This window comes from Sciurus vulgaris (assembly GCF_902686455.1).
Source record: "Sciurus vulgaris genome assembly, chromosome: 1".
NCBI classification, from domain to species: domain Eukaryota; kingdom Metazoa; phylum Chordata; class Mammalia; order Rodentia; family Sciuridae; genus Sciurus; species Sciurus vulgaris.
Window position 1 is genome coordinate 164,501,159 of NC_136461.1, and position 16,253 is coordinate 164,517,411.

Consider the following 16,253-nt stretch of genomic DNA (forward strand, 5'->3'; position numbering starts at 1 on the left):
TTGTAGATAAAGACTATTCTAGATCCTTGGCCTTTGCTACTGTAAAATTCTTATTATACAGATCAACAAATCAATATAGGTATTCATTCTGTCAATTTTTTGGTATGACTACTCCAGTTACACATTCTAGAACTAGGAAATAACCACAGGGAAGGTTGGAGGACTGAGTGATCCCTAATGAAACAAATCCAAGCTAAAACATCATTAGTATTTCAGTCTCCTAAAGCCCCTGTTGATTGGAGAATCACTATGGGATTTTGGGTCTCTACAGATTGCGGGGCAATTTAGAGTTAGTGTCAAGTAATTTCTGACCAGTATGATAATTCCCCCTTTTTCAATGCACCATGAAAATAGTCACAGATTATTTCGGGAAAGGCTAGTAAAAAATGTACTTGGTGATTATGAGAATTTTTTATTAGGATTAATAAATTGTAAAAATTTTAAATGTATATATATATATATATACATTTATATGTGTGTATATATATATATATATACATATATATATATATGTACTTGGTGAGTTTTTGGTGCTACAAAATCCCTCCTTAAAGGAACCTGGCTCCCCTTTATCCAAAATGCCCTGGAACTGGATCATAAATGGAAATTAATTCTCAATTTGGTGATGCAAGTCTAACTTCTGTTCACCAGATTCAGAGTTTTTCCATTTCTAGAAATTAAGTAAGATTTTAGCATCCTGCTCAAGTATCTCAGTCCTCCGTCCTAATGGCTTTAGTCATTCCTTGCCTGCATAAAAAAGTAACTATAGAACTTTTCAGGGGTGATAATACTCTCTTTACCAATGTTTTTCTCAGAGGCTTGATAAAGTGTCTTTCAAACCTCCCCACAGGACAACTATATTGGAGAGTCAGAGATCTTAAAACACAAAAGTATCTCCACACTCTGATACTACTAAGCCTTTTGATACTTCCCCTATAATATACCAAGAAAATTCTGGTAGTTTGACTTCATTTAATAAATTAACCAAAGCAAGAATTAGAACCATTTACTGGCCACATAACATTTTGTAGACAGAATTTTAGCTTGGCCAGTTTTATCAAATTCACCATTATATTATCCTACTCTGATCAATATTCTTTCAATCTATTTCTGCACATATTCCCTAGGTTTCTATTTACTTAAAAATAAATTATACAAAAATAATTATTTTGTTATATACCAAATATACCTCTACTCAGGTCATAGTTTTATTTTCTCTCCAGAATCTTTACAGAACTTTAATTGTGTCACAGATATAGAAGCAAAGAGAGATGGTGGGGTATATGCAGACAGGGATCAGTATTTCCCTGAAATGTAGGTTTTCAGGCCAGAACAATTAAGTTCTTCAAAGGAAGGGAAGAGTACATTCCTTGAACTTAAAAGGAAAGGCTGCTTCTGATAGAAAATGAGACAATAAAATGAAAAAGTCAAGATTTTCTGCATCATCAGAATCAGCCCATACATCACCATCCCAAGAATCATGTCCCTACTCCCTTCCCAATCAATGTTTTATTTCTAATCTAAAAAACCCTGAAGTGTGGGGTTGAACTGTAATTTAGTTAGTCTCCAGATTACACTTTGGGTTTGGTTTTAAGAAATTTTCTGGTATGAGATTCCTTCTCTCAGAGCAGATATTCAAGCTTTCTAATCCATTACCCAGACCTCAATCTGGGAATTTAAACCCTGAACTCATTTTCCTTCTTCATATTTTCCAGTGCAACCAACCAACACTATTATATTTATTTTCATTAAAATATTCTACAGCAGGAAATACTTAGTGAGCCAAAGACTTATTTCTATGGGCATTTGATTAGAGGTAACCACAGAAGATAATTTAAGAAGTTGTTTTGTTATTATATGCCATGGTTTATCCAGTCTCCCCTTTTTCACTGGCAGTAAGAACTTCAATGTCATTAAATCTCAAAAGATCAGAAAAACAATTATAGATTGCCATCTTTAATGTTCTGTTCTAGAAAAAAAAAAAAACTCTGTTACCAATAATGATAGCAATAAAGGTCAAATCATGGACATAGAATTCATATGAGTATTATAGAATGAGACCTCACTCAATTATTGGAAAAGTTGGAGAAAGAGACCAAAAAGAAAAGTTAGAGAAACAGGGAAAATTGCCTTTCTGAAGCACTGAGCTGAGTGGGCAAACTGAAGTTATTCGAGAAATCCAGAAAACCAGTTACATCCACCTGCTGGAATAGAGTCACAAAGGAAAGGCACTGGGATAGAATATGGAAAGCTCTTTTTTTTTTTTTTTTTTTTTTTTTTTTTTTGTAGCAGGGATTGAACCCAGGAATGCTTAAGCATTAGCCACATCCCCAGTCCATTTTTATATCTTATTTAGAGACAGGGTCACACTGAATTATTTAGGGCCTCCCTAAGTTACTGCAGCTGGCTGTGAATTCCTCCTGCCTCAGCCTCCTGAGCCACTGAATTACAGGCATGCACCACTGTACCCAACTTCTGGAAAGTTCCTGATCCTGCATTTGTGAGTCTGGAGGCTCTGTTCAGAGGCAGCATTTTTAAAGATCTGGACATCAACCAGGGAATGAAGACACATCTGCAACTGTCTCTCACCATAAGTGACCTGAAGCTCTTCAGCTTATCATGGCTCCCACTTCACTACCACCTTCCAAATCTCACAACATTCTGTCTTTTGATGAAGTCCAATGTGGAACCATGTAGGGAAGAGAATTGTGGGAAATACTGTTCAAGCTTAGCCAAGGTGACATACTATAAAAACACTGTATCATGTTTTCCATATTTAAATCCTATTAGATTTAAATTAGGTGCTATTGTTGTTTAATCATAGACCTGTTAGTTTTTAAATCATGTGCCAACTCTGACTAAATAAGACTGGTATTATTATTATTATTATTATTATTTTTTTTTTTTTTGGTTGCAAGTCACAGATATTGACTCTAACTTTTGGGATGATGTTTCTAGAAAATTCACAGAACAGCTGACAAGGCTAAAGAAGATGCTTAGAAATAGGAGAAACCACAAAGATAGCAGGTGGTCTTCTCCCTACCTTATTAGAATTTCTGCTCTAGAATGAATGAAGTTTGGTTTGGTTTTGGTTTTTCTTTGCGTGTGTGTGTGTGTGTGTGTGTGTGTGTGTGTGTGTGTGTGTTTAATTCTTAGTAACATTGTTTGAGATTCTAAGTCTTTAAAAAGGAAGATTTTTATCTAGCCTAGCTTAGGCTACATGATCAATGATTGGTCCTACTAAGAAGTGATATAAGGTACAAGGAGTCTGCCCCAGTCTCAAGGAAATCCTTTTTCTTCTATGGTAAAGGGTTATTTATCTTGCTTTACAATTTCATTCAGCTCATTCAAATGGTGGCAAGGTAATTTTCTGTAAGAGGAATGTTATGAACATACTTAAATCTTGTAATGAGTACCTATCCATTGATAAGGGTTTTGAGGTTATATACAGCCCTAGACAAAAGCAGCATTAGTTTATTATCACTGCCCACCTTTGGGAGCAGAAAAGGATAGTAGTACCAGGCTCACTATACACTTTTTGTCAGCCTCTTCAATTCCACCATATAAGTAGTGAAAGAGAAATATGGTAACTCAATAGAGAATACTCAAATGCTTCTTCTGCTTGACTTTGAAGGTCTATCCCAATCTTGAACCTGACTTACCCTCATTGTTACTCTAGAGGTCAGAGTAACATGTGATACATCATTTGGCTCAGGAGAAAGCAATCCTTCAGAATCAGGCAGAACTGGATTTGAATCTTGTTTTTACCATGTAAATGCTATGTGAACTTTACAAACCTACTTAATTCATTTGACCATCAGTGTCCTTGGCTATATACCTCAAAGAGTCAGTGAGAAAATTAAATTTTAAAAGTTAACAAAATGTTAAATCTCAGGGAGATTATGGGGTGCATAGGGAACACATTATATCTACCAACTCTTTCTGTCTTTGTTCTTATAATTCCCTTTTCCTAAAATTCTCATTCTGTTATTTACCTAAGTAATTCCTATATTGTGGGGTGCAACTTAAGAACAGACCTAGCACCACTGAGAAGTCCAAAGTTGAGAGTCTTTATTAAGCCAGCCTGCTGACTGTCTCACACAATGGCTATGTCCCAAAAATGTCCCAAAAATGGCTATTGGGAGAACAGCCCCAACCATAGGGTTTTTATACCACAAATCAGTACATCAATCATAAGTGTCTGTTGCTATGATTCAAAATTACAAACTAACATCATGGGATCTGAAATCATTAGCAGAGGGGAAAGTGGGTCAAAATGACCTTACTTAGGTACAAACTAAAGAATGGTTACTAACATCTAAACAATCACTGTTGACATCACCGTTAACATGGTACCTTGTTTAGGAAACTAGGAATCAAAAAGAGAACAATTTTTCATTATACAAGAATTGCCATTTTGTCATTTTGTATTGCCAAACAAGTCCTGCTAAGCAACTGCTGAAGGGTACAGAGGGGGGACATTCCCATGGGAGAAGCATTTTCTACACAACATGGAATCTGAAGGTAAAATGGAGTCTGTTTAGTCATTGCCATATGACCTGGCCTATAACATTTCCATGGAGTCAAATATGTCAACCTATCACACCTATACCTTAAAGATATAGTTCAAATGCTGTGTTTTCCTTGAAATTTTCCAAACAACATAAAATTTTCCACTACTATGCAATTTCTTAACTATAGTACTCAGGTAGGCATTTAATTATCTCTTTATTTTAAATTATTATTTTATGCATCATATCATTTTCCTGTTCCAACACTATCATTATAAAAATCCAAAACCTGCATAGCAGTCAGTATTTGTTTGCCAACTGCTACTTGCCAGGTACTGGCTTGGAAATTGATAATGTAAAGATTAATAAGATACTGTTGGCTCCTTGAAGACATTTGTAGCCTGTTGGGGAATAATACACTGAACAATATGGTATGGTAAAATCATACATGCACAGGAAATTAAGAGAATAAACACATTTGATCCAGACTATAAGGGTGGTAGAAGGGGAAATTCTTTAGGAAAAGAATAAATTGGAACTGAATTTTGAAGAATGCTCTGAATTTAGCCAAGCAAACAGATGAAATCAAGAAATATTGAAGAATGAATCAAAAAAAAAAAAAAAAAAAACAAATAAGAATGTTGGAAAATCTATTTTCTATGGCTGGAAAATAGAGTGAAAAAAAAAAAAAAAAGAAAGCGACAGGAAATGAGAGTGGAAAAGCAAAAACATTAAGAATAACCATGACAATTAATCACAGTAACCAAATATTGAGTACTATTTGTAATACAAGGCAACATGACAGATTATTCATTTAGTCCTCAAAATGAGACTCCAAGATAGTAAGTATAATCTCAATTTACCAATGAAGAAATTGAGGCTTATAGAGGTTGGAAAACTTGCCCAGATTATAGGTAATAAGTGTTGGAACTGGTTATAAATTCAAATCTGTCTCATTCAAGAGACCACAATCTTAACCACCATGTTCAAATTTGTGTTTTCAAAAGATCCCTCTGGCAGCAGCGTACACAGAACTGATCCAAGGGGCCAAGCCTAGGGTCAAAGACTTCATTTAGAACATTAGTGCACAAATGCCCTATTAAAGGGTTAGAGTCCACACCCAGGAAAAGAAAAAGAGATGGATCTAAAAAGTGTGAAGGAAACTGAATTGTCCAGAATTGGTAAGTGAGTTGTTAGTGGTATTGTCAATACAGGATATCTGGGATGGGGGAATTGGGAGATGATAAGACTCACTTGGGGGAACATTGAGACTGTGGTAGTTGTAGAACATGTATATGGTGTCTAGAGAGAGATTTGGCAGACCTCCAAACGTAGGCTGTAGATACATTATGTGGCTGGGGAAGAATGAAAAAACTCAGTCACGGAGAATCTACAGAGGATATGGAACACTGAGATAAGGATGTAAAGCTGGACTCATCAATATTTGAGTGTGCTCTAGGTATTAGATAAGGGCTCAGCACAAAAACTGAAGAAAAAACTTCCATAGGATTATGAATAACTGTTTAGTTATCAAGTAAGTAATTATTTAGTTATCAGTGAAGTGGATTGGAGACACAGACATGATATGATTCACATTGAAAGCGAAGACAGAAAAGGTATTTCTTTTTCAAGTGGAATAAATAAGAAACAAGGAGGGAGGGTAAGAAATGGTCAAATGTAGGAAGAATAGGTTTTATGCTTAAGATAGAAAATACTGGAATATATTTATATTGCTAAATGATAAAACAAAGACAGATATAAAAAAATATAAAGCTGGGCATATCTGTTTGCTGTTCAATGAGAGAACTGTCACTTGAGAAATGTATTTTGATGAGTATTCATGGTCTCAAAGTAGAAGGACTATATGCAAAAGCAGAAAAGGAGTTTATTCCTCATTAGAAGAAATTTTTAAAACTGAGGAGCATGTTGTAAAATTTATATAGGGTTAGATCATTCTCTGCTATATGGTTCAAAAAGGTGGGTATGAGAAAGAGTTCTATCAATCTTAGAGTCATGTAGGGACATTTTCTTATGAGCATGTGTGCACTTGGCAAAAAAAATTTTAACACTATGCTGAAGGGAAAAACTTATTAGACACAAAGAGGCAGAAGACTCAGCAGAAAAAGATGTATAATAGAGCCAGGTTGTTGGTCAGATATTTAATAAGTTGGAAAGGAAGCTGTTAGTTTTCCCACCTGATGGCCTCTATTTTTTCTATGAAATATAAAATTATACCTTTCATTGGAAGTGAGGAAAATAGAGTCAAAGAGAAGGTCTGATGATACAAGGGTGACCTGCTCACCCCAGCTTGTCAAGGACTTGCCCCATGTTAGTACACAATTTCAGGACCTGAGAACCCCTCAACCCTGGGCAAACCTGGACACTGACAACCTAGATGACACCGTATTTAATTATAGTTGTTGAGGATGAGGAAATAAATAATTAAAACCTAACCAAGTCAAGATCAGGAATTCGTAATGATTCCAACTGCATCATCCCATGATTTAGCAGAGTTCTGTTTTACTATATCCAAGATTTTGGGGTAAGAGGGAAAAATAGAAGATAAAAGTTATAGCAGGGCTTGGTGGAACATGTCTGTAATCCCAGTGGCTCAGTAGGCTGAGGCAGGAGGATGGTGAGTTCAAAACCAGCCTCAGCAAGAGTGAGGTGCAAAGCAACTCAGTGAGAGTCTGTCTCTAAGTAAAATAGCAAAATAGGACTGGGGATGTGGCTCAGTGATTGAGAATGACTTTTATCAAAAGGATAAAAGGCAACTGTTGGTTAGGATTTGGAGAAAAAGGAACTCCTGTACATTGTTGGTGGGAGTGTCAATTTGCATAGCCATTAGAATATAGAGGTTATATAGCCAAAACAATATAGAGGTTCCTGAAAAAACTGAAAACAGAGCTTTCATATGATTCAGTAAATTGACTTCTGGATAGACATCCAAAAAAACTAGAATCAACATATCAGAGAAATCTGCACACCCATGTTCTTTGAAACACAATTCAGGACTGGAGTTGTGGCTCAGTGGTAGAGCACTTGCCTAGCAAGTAAGAGGCACTGGGTTTGATTCTCAGCACCACATAAAAAGTAAATAAATAAAATAAAGATATTGGGTCCATCTACAACTAAAAAAATAAAATAAAATAAAGAAACACAATTCACTACAGCCACAGTATGAAATCAATCTAAGTGTCTATCTAAGAATAAATATACAAAATGTTTTGTGTATACACATCCTGGAATACAATTTGACTTTAAAAATCGGTAAATCCTGTCATTTATGACAACATGAATGAATCTGGAGTTTTTCAAGCTAAATTAAATAAGCCCAACACAGGAGAAATACTGAATGATCTCACTTACCTGTGAAATCTAAAGAGTTGAACTTGGAAGCAGAAAATAGAAGAGTGGTTACAGCCAGCTGCAAGGGTGGAAAGCCAGGGACTAGAGAACTAGAGTTATGGTTTAAAGGATATGAATTATCAAATAGGAAGAATATCTTTTGGGCCTTAACAGCCTCCTGTCTCTACAGCCATCAGCAAAACCTGATAAATACGACTTGACATCATAAACTTCTACAGTGCCTGCAGGTATCCAGTCTGAACCATCACAGTTTTCTCACTACTATACTAGCTTCCTGCCCATTTTCCTCTCTTCAATTGTTTATGTATGTATATTTAGCTACCATATAGTATCCAGAGTAATAAATCATATCATGTTACATCTACACTTAATTTTTTCATGACTTTCCATCACATTTTGGGTAACAACCAAACATCTGCATAAAGCTTGAACGTTCCTGTGTGATCAGGATCCCTGTCTATCTCTCCAGTCTTAGCTCATCTGCTTTCCTCACTCACTACCATCCAGGCCCATTGACCTGCTTTCAGTTTCTCAAATACCAGTTCCATACCCTTTCAGGACTTTTACACATTTTGCTATTTTCTTTGATTAAAACAATCTTTCTCTTCTTAGCACCTTCTTTCATTGACTGGCTGCATTTCATCCTTTAGGTCTGAAATATCTCTTCTTCAAGAAACTTTTTTTTTTTTTTTTTTTTTTTTGTTGCTGAACTCCTTTATTCTGTCCTCAACTTTTTTTTTTTTTATTGTAAACAAATGGGATACATGTTGCCTCTCTGTTTGTACATGGCGCAAAGGCATACCATTTGTGTCATCATAAATCCACATACAGTAATGTAGTTTGATTCATTCTGTTATTTTTTCCCCTTCCCCCCACCCCTCCCACCCCTCTTTACCCTCTATACAGTACTTTCTTCCTCCATACTTGCCCCCCTCCCTAACCCTAACTCTAATCCTAACACTAACCCTTCCCTCCCCCCCCATTATGTGTCATCCTCCACTTATTAGCGATATCATTCGTCCCTTGGCTTTTTGAGATTGGCTTATCTCACTTAGCATGATATTCTCCAATTTCATCCATTTGCCTGCAAATGCCATAATTTTGTCATTCTTTATGGCTGAGTAATATTCCATTGTGTATATATACCACAGTTTCTTTATCCACTCGTCAATTGAAGGGCATCTAGGTTGGTTCCATAGTCTGGCTATTGTGAATTGAGCAGCTATGAACATCGTTCTTGAGACTCTAGCCAGAGCAATTAGACAGACCAAGGAAATTAAAGGAATACGAATAGGAAAAGAAGAACTCAAACTATCCCTATTTGCGGATGATATGATTATATACTTAGAGGAACCAGGAAATTCCACCAGAAAACTGTTAGAACTCATAAGTGAATTCAGTAAAGTGGCAGGTTACAAGATCAATGCTCATAAATCCAATGCATTTTTATACATAAGTGAGGAATCCTCAGAAAGAGAAATTATGAAAACTACCCCATTCACCATAGCATCGAAAAAAATAAAATACTTGGGAATCAATCTCACAAAAGAGGTAAAAGACCTCTACAATGAGAACTAGAGAACACTAAAGAAAGAAATCGAAGAAAACCTTAGAAGATGGAAAGATCTCCCATGTTCTTGGATAGGCCGAATTAATATTGTCAAAATGGCCATACTACCAAAAGTGCTATACAGATTCAATGCAATCCCAATTAAAATCCCAATGACGTACCTTACAGAAATAGAGCAAGCAATCATGAAATTCATCTGGAAGAATAAGAAACCCAGAATAGCTAAAGCAATCCTTTGCAGGAAAAATGAAGCAGGGGGTATCGCAATACCCGAACTTCAACTTTATTACAAAGCAATAGTAACAAAGACGGCATGGTACTGGTACCAAAATAGACAGGTAGATCAATGGTACAGAATAGAGGACACGGACACAAACCCAAATAAATACAACTTTCTAATACTAGACAAAGGCGCCAAAAATATGCAATGGAGAAAAGATAGCCTGTTCAACAAATGGTGCTGGGAGAATTGGAAATCCATATGCAACAGAATGAAACTAAACCCATATCTCTCACCCTGCACAAAACTCAACTCAAAATGGATTGAGGACCTTGGAATCAGACCAGAGACTCTGCAGATTATAGAAGAAAAAGTAGGTCCCGATCTTCAACATGTCGGCCTAGGACCAGACTTCCTCAACAGGACTCCCATAGCACAAGAAATAAAAGCAAGAATCAATAACTGGGATAGATTCAAACTAAAAAGCTTTCTCTCAGCAAAGGAAACTATCAGTAATGTGAAGAAAGAGCCTACAGAGTGGGAGAATATCTTTGCCAATCATACTTCAGATAGAGCACTAATTTCCAGAATATATAAAGAACTCAAAAAACTCTACACCAAGAATACAAATAATCCAATCGACAAATGGGCTAAGGAAATGAACAGACACTTCACAGAAGAAGATGTACAAGCAATCAATAAACATATGAAAAAATGTTCAACATCTCTAGTAATAAGAGAAATGCAAATCAAAACCACCCTAAGATTCCATCTCACCCCAATTAGAATGGCGATTATCAAGAATACGAGCAACAACAGGTGTTGGTGAGGATGTGGGGAGAAATGTACACTCATACATTGCTGGTGGGGCTGCAAATTAGTGCAGCCACTCTGGAAAGCAGTGTGGAGATTCCTTAGAAAACTTGGAATGGACCCTCCATTTGACCCAGCTATCCCACTCCTTGGCCTATACCCAAAGGATCTAAAATCAGCATACTACAAAGAAACTTTTGATGCTCTGAAACAGTACTCCCTTGTTGTTTTGATCAATGTGTTCATCGTATTGTCCAAAAGACCTGACAGGAAAAATTTTAAAGGATAAAAAGTTTATTCAGCACTCATAGACTCAGAGGTCTCAGTCCATAGAAAGCTGGTTTCATTCCTCAGGGTTCAGGGTAAGGGTCAGGACATCATACCAGGAAGAAAAGAGACAGAGAGAGAGTTCTCTCACCAAGGACAAAATATACACCCCAAAGGCACATCATAAATGTGCCTTTAACCACACCCTACCTGCCTACAATTACCATTCAGTTAATTCCTATCAGGGGATTAACACACTGGCTAGATTAAAACTCTCATTACCCTATTATTTCACCCCTAAACTTCCTTGCATTGTCTCACAGATGAACTTTGGGGGTTCCCTAAACCATAACCTGTCCCTGGACCCCAAAAGTTCATGCTCACCTCACAATGCAAAATACATTTAGTTCATTTTCAAGAGTCCCCTTATTTTCAACAGTTCCAGAATTACTCAAAATCCAAGTCCAAAGCTTCCTGTGAAACTCAAGGCAAATTCTCAGCATGAGCTCCTATAAAAATCAAAAGCCAGTTATATATATACAATATATAAGGACAAAATCCATTTCAAACAGGAGAAAAAGTGGCATAGAAATAATGGGACCAAAGCAAGAGCAAAATCCAGCTTGGCAAATAAGTACATGTCCAGCATCTGGAGCCCATGACATCATGATATTCTCTCCAAAGGGCTTGTGCAGCTTCACTCCTATTGTTTTGCTGATTGCAGACCACATGGACTCTCCGTTGGCTTGCATATGCTCAATTCCTGCAGATTTCTTTAGCAGAAGTCCCATGTTTCTAGCATTTCTTAATTTCATGGGTCTCCATTGCAGCTTTGGCTTCCTCCTCACATCTCCATGCAACACCCTCTAGGTACTGCCCAAAGGAATTCTGACCTGCAGCACTGTGTCCTCCAGGCCTTTGAAATCTTGTTGGAAGTCTACATGATTCCCTAACTCCATCATCCTGCATTCTTGCAGAACTGGTACCTTGACACCGAGGTCTGCTGCCATCTTGAGCCCTAGCCAGGCTTCTAGAGACCCTAACTGCAATACCTTCTGAGTGCCTAGGTGGCTGAGCTTGGTGAAAAAATCTTCCTAGGCCCCCTTTTTACTTTTATACCTTTAAGCTTAAGATGAGTGTGTCTTGTAATCCCTGAGATGCCCTCAAGTCATCTTTCCTATTGTTTCTGGGTAAGTACTTAACAGCATTTCTTTGGTGTCTGTAATGGTGTCTGTAACAACCATATCTTCCTTATCCTCAGTTTTACTAGCCATTTTCTGGCCAAATTCCAAGTTTTTTAAGTCTTTCTTCTGTGCTTTCTGTGCCTGAGTATCACAATAAACTTGGCTAAAAGCCTCCAGTAACCATGGCACCCCTGAAAGCTGTGCTGCTTTGAATTTTCTCCACCAGAATAATTAGTCCATCACCTTTAAATTGAGCCTCACACAAAGTCTCAGAACACATGCAAAATTTAGACAACTTCTTAGCCAGAACATAACATGAACGACCATTATTCTTATTTCTAATTCAGTCCTCTTTTTTCCTCTAAAACCTTGTAAGTCCAGTCTTTCCTGTCCACAGTCTTATTGGCATTCTGGTCTTCTGAGCTTCCAGCAGAATCGTCCATTAAGCTCTGCTTACAACCTTCTAAAGCTTTTCTAGCTTGCATCTTTAAACTTATCAAAATTCCTCCCACAAATTCCAAACAACTCCAAAAGCTTCTGAACCACATGATCTTGTTAGTCAAAGCAAAGACCTCACTTCTTGGTACCATTTTCTGTTTTAGTCAACTTCTTCATCACTACAACCGAAAGACCTGAAAAGAACAAGTTTAGAGGAGAAAAAGGTTATTTGGCACTGACAGTTCAAAGGCCATAGACAGCTGGCTTAGTTCCTCAGGGCTCAAGGTGAGGCAGATCATGGTGGAAGAGTGTGGCAGAGTTAGGTGGCTCAGGACATCACACCAGGAAGCAGAGAGAGAGTTCTCTCACCAAGGACAAAATATACACCCCAAAAGCACATTGTAAAAGTCTCATCTGCTCCAGCCATACCCTACCTGCCTACAGTTACCATTCAGTTAATGCATATCAAGGGATTAGTGCACTGGTTAGTTTAAAACTCTCATAACCTAATCATATCACCTCTAAACTTCCTTGCACTGTCTCACATATGAGCTTTGGGGGGACACCTAACATCTAAATCATAACACTTACCATTTATTTTCTTCCTTTTTTCCTCATTTAGCCCTCCATAGGATATACTACAAGTTGAAATAGTAATGTTGACAGCCTGTTTACTATTTACTGCCTGTGTCTTCAGTAGGTTATAATTTTCTCCCAAAAGGCCCAGGCCAAGTCTCCTTTATTCATCAGTGTACAAATAGCACCTGGTAGATTATCAAGTATTCATTAAGCATTTGTTGTATCAGTGAATGATTACATGCACTCCATGATCTAGAAAATTGAAACTACTCACTATTATTTAATTGACTTCATCTTTTCCTATCTCTCAAGAATGCCTTCTACTCAGCCTCTAACGCTACTTAGAGTTGAGGCCATTTCAAAATTCCTCTTGCATCATGAATGCTACCTTAAGTGTTCCAACATGATTTATCATCCCTTCCTATGAATGTACAGAGGATTCTTTGCTTCTCTGAGGCCTAACATTTGCATTATTTATTTTTGTGTACTTGTCTTATCTGCTTTATTAAACCAGAAGTACCTTGAAGTTGGGAACCATACCTGGTCAGCTTTCACCCACCACAGAACCAGGTTATGTTGACTACCAGTGATTGTCCCATAAAGCTAATGAGTTAATCAATTAATAAAATAATTTTTGATAGTAGAACTTAAACATGGAACCTGGATAAGTCTCTGGAATTTTTTATTATGTGTCTTAACTGAGCTCTTTGTCACCTCTTACTTTTGTATTCACTCTTAATGTTGTTATCTCTATCACACTGTGTCCTTTTTCAGTGAAGCTGTCAAAGTCCAGCTGGGCCAGTCAGCAAGATGTTGATGTAATGGTGACACCTTGTCAACAGTGACATTTCCTATACCTGCCATGAAAAAAAAAAAAAAAAAAAGTGTTTTATGGAAAGGAGAATGATAGCAACAATAATATGAAGCAATTATTAATAAGAGAAGTTTCAGCAGTTTTGGGAGAACAGCCCAAGACAGATAAGATTGTTTGGATTTTTCTGACCACTTCCAAAGGGTTTTTCTTGCCTTACAAGCACTAAACTCAAACCCAGATTTCAACAGCTAGAAATGTTAAGAGATATTAGTTTTAACTTTAGCAGAATCCTCAAAAAGATTTTAATTAAAGAGACCTGTAGCAATAGGCTGTGTACACATGTTTTCAATTTAATTCACCTACCACATGCTTTACATCTTAAAATTCAATTTATATAACTTAGTGTGCATAAAATAAAAATGCTAGCCATAGTTATTTATAGCACAATGAAAGTTGTTAAAAGTCTAAAACATGACAATGACCTTTACATTTTCCTGTACTACTATCAAGAAAAGGCAATTTATTTCTTAGCTATTGAATATAGAAGCCATTTTCAGATACATGTAGCTTAAGTGGTAAAATTGCAGAAAATTACACATACAAGATAGCTTTTTTCCTGCTCTAAGAAAACCACATAAGTGCCTTCAAATTCTGTAAAATCAGAGATCTTTTAGAATTAATGTTTTCCTAAATTATCATAAGTTGTCAAAATTTGCAACCATTTGCAATTATCTTATGATTAATACAGAAAATAGGAATAAATTAATATAAACTTTAGGAGGTATCACACTGAACCTAAACTATATAATAGCATCTAGCATGGATCTATTGAGAGAGGAGGAGAAAGATATATGGAAGGAAAGGAAGCCATCATTGCTCAAGAGGCTGAGACAGGAGGATGGCAAGTTCAAAGTCAGCCTCAGCAATGTCGAGGTGCTAGGCAACTCTATGAGACCATGTCTATAAATAAAAATACAAAATAGAGCTAGGGATGTGGCTCAGTGGTTAAGTGCCCCTGAGTTCAATCCCCAGTACAAAAAAAATAATAATAAATAAGAAAGAAAGAAAAAAGAAAGAAAAGATAAAAACCTTGAGGAACACCAGTCCCACCACTGACAGATTATAGCTCCTCATGGGTCTTTCATCTCTAGATCTATATTCTCTAAAGTTATAAATTATGCTGTACTATCCACTTTGCCTTGGAACTCTTTAGAAATGTGATTTGCGAATTAGATAGGGGTCCCAGAACTCTAATATTAAGTTTGCAAATCTCCCTGTTAAACCTTTATAATTTTCTATGATTGTGTGAACTTTGATCTTTCTCACTTATCAGCATTTGAGTTTTCAGACTATAGCTCAATATTTCTAGTTCATCATCTTCAGAGTTTCAGAATCTCAATCTCCTTGATCATCTAAATTGCCATTCCTTTGAACTTTTCAGTTCTTTTTAAGTGTTAGTTACTGTTCATTTTAACTGTCAAATTCAGGTGATTCCTACTATTTGGGCTCTAAGATTGTTAACATGCCAACACAATGATTTATATGCTTAACGACAGAGGCAGAATCAACAGAATTCACCAATATCAGATCTTAAAAATTGTAAGTTAAAACTAACCCAAGTTTCACTCAATAGTTATGTAGGCCACTAACTTCTACCCAACAGTCTAGTCTCATCTCAGAGTTTTGAAATACCTATCTACCTCAAAAACATCTTTTATACTTGCCAAATTCTATGTCTGAAATCCCCAATGCTAACCTTTTCTTGAAATGCAAATAATTTTCATATCTGGGAAAGAAAACCTGATAATACATTGTGATCCTATTAAAGAACAATATATCCCTTCAACCTAAAGAGATTGCTGTGTCAGACAGACAGAATTTCATGGGGCAAGTATGTCATAAATTGAGTTTCGAGGAAACAGATTCAAACGTGGGTCTAGGTAAGATTCCTCGGAAGATATGGTATAGTCAGATGCCAACATCCAGCAAAAAGGCCATGAACGTGGGCACCTACAAAAGAGGGAAAAAGGCAGTGACAGATGCTACTAGATTCAAAATTAGCCTTAAATAAAAATTTTCACTTAATTGAAATAGCATAGTTCTATCAGAGACAAAGGTGTAATTGGAAAATTAGATATTAATTACAAGTAGCTGCATAAATACAAATGGTAATTTATTTTAATCTTGATGGTTAACTTTCACAAATTAATAATGCTAAAAAATTGACAAGGTTTATCTTTTTCTTTACGGTTGTGTTACTAAACTTTTTTTATTAAATTTTTTTTATTTTTACAGACTGCATTTTGATTCATTGTACACAAATGTGGGACAACTTTTTATTTCTATGGTTGTACACAATATAGATTCACGCCATTCATGTAATCATACATATATATGGGGTAATGATGTCTGTCTCAGTCTATCTTTCAGTCCCCCATCCCCTCCCATCCCATTTTCCTCTACACCATCCAAAGTTCCTTCATTCTTC

General features: G+C 36.5%; 1 long non-coding RNA gene across 1 annotated transcript in view; it reads right to left on the reverse strand.

The window, feature by feature from the left end:
* LOC306663595 overlaps nucleotides 1-16,253 on the reverse strand; it is a 404,268-nt gene that overhangs the window by 14,263 nt on the left and 373,752 nt on the right. Inside the window, exon 6 of the long non-coding RNA XR_013764472.1 lies at nucleotides 13,673-13,808. This is a non-coding gene — a long non-coding RNA (uncharacterized lncRNA). The remainder of the gene's footprint in view (nucleotides 1-13,672; nucleotides 13,809-16,253) is intronic.